Here is a 1911-nt window from a genome sequence, read left to right as displayed (position 1 = left end):
AAAAAAGCTATTAAAAGTTTCAATGGTAATGTTGTCTGCAATTATATAACTTTAAGTTTATTGATTTATTAATTATCTGTTATGAAATCCAGTAAATTGTTTTATGTGTAATAATCTTTATTGTCCAGCAGGTGTCATGGTTGTAGAGTCACCACTAGAGGTGCAACCTTGTGCCACAAACAGTCCTGAGTGGCTTTGGTTTCCCTGCCTTGGTGCAGGTTAAATACTGAGAAATACACTTTGTCTGATCAATTAAAAGTAATTAAATCAATTCTGTACACAGAACAAGAAGCCCAAAACTCAGGAGCCAGGAGTACAAACCGGAAGTTGTACAAGTCACCATGCAGCAGGGAATGCTGCAGGAAACAAGGCAGTGGGGATGAGGGGTATGCACACATTTGGGTAATTTCCAAGTCACTGCATGCAGTTAGCTCCACTGTGGTGGGGATTTTATATAAAAAAATATATATATATATCACTTAGTAGGTAAAAGCAAGTCAAGCCGGTGGGGGTGGGAGACTTTCTGGGCTGTGAACTGTTTAGGCCTTTAAGCCGATCAGCCTGGTAGGTTTGGAGTTTGAATCCATGTGGGGCACCAGATGAAGAAGGACACTTAAAAGAAATTCCACACTAGCTCAGAATCGAGTATACTAGATGGTTATTTATTTAGGGGTAGACTCAGATCACAATCCTCTGCTGGAATTGGGAACAGTAACCGAATTCTACAGCTGGAAAAGAGGCCAGATGCACACTTTACATTGGCATATATAGTATAAGAGGCCACACCCAAGTGGAAGGTAACTTAAAGGCTACTGGTAGTAGGAATTCCTACAGCACCCCAGTGTCCAGTAGTCTCTAAGCTAGAAGTGTGTCTCATGAGTCTTTTTCCTCTTTACACTGGAGTTTTGATTGAAATGGTTTGATATTGTTTAGGTCTCATGTGTGACCCTCAGAGGCAGTAAACATGCCTCTGCCGTGTTGGGATGGGCAAAGCAAGCAGGCAATGCCAAGAAGTTGGTCCTAGCCATGCCCACTTAACTTTTAAAAGAAAAACAAGCACTCCTTATCAAAAAAAATAATTACAGATACACACATGATAAAGACAAATCCAGATGGAAAAGACCTCTAAATGGGTCACAGTGTTGGATACATGTACATAGGCTTGGGAGAGAGACTAAATGGTTATAAAAAGAAGTGATTTTTTAAATAAATAAATAATACAAAGTCTTAAAAAAAAACAGAGTACAGACAGTCAGAGATCAAAGGAGTAAAGAAAAATAAGCCTACATAGGAGTAGGATAAGTGATTGCATAAATTTTCAAGTTGTAAAGTACAGCAGCATAACAATAAAGCATTGTGTATCTCAAGATTGTTAGAAGACTTGAATGTCCTCACATTAAAAATATTTGCATTGCAATTTGTTGTACAGGCCCATTACCCTGAGTTGCACATGAATTAAAACATAATATGGAAGTCAATATATGTTCAAATATGAAAATAAAAATTAATGCAATATTTAAACATATTTAAAAGTCTAACCAGCAGTTAAAAAGCACACTAGTATCTGAAGTCCACACTTTCAAGAAAAAGTTCAGATGGTACTGTGCAGAGAACAGCAAGCACAAAAGACAAAACTCAGGCTTTCGATTTTCTGCAACTACGGTAAATGTTGCATTAGCTGCAAAACTTTGTTTTCCTCTTGAGGGTCACACTTACTTATATGTTAGTAAATCAAAACAAAAATAACTATTACTGTTTTTAATATGTGCCACACTTTAAGAAATTATTTTGAAGCATTGTTGATCAGTTAGATAAGTGGAAATGTTCACATACTTTCAGTCTTGTGTTTGGAATAACTTTGGGAAGCCAGGACTACCATAGAGGAGAAAGTTGTTGCATAATAGATGTGGA

Source organism: Microtus ochrogaster, linkage group LG3 (genome assembly GCF_000317375.1).
Source record: "Microtus ochrogaster isolate Prairie Vole_2 linkage group LG3, MicOch1.0, whole genome shotgun sequence".
In the NCBI taxonomy this organism is placed as follows: Eukaryota; Metazoa; Chordata; class Mammalia; order Rodentia; family Cricetidae; genus Microtus; species Microtus ochrogaster.
Note: the sequence above shows the minus strand (reverse complement) of the source record.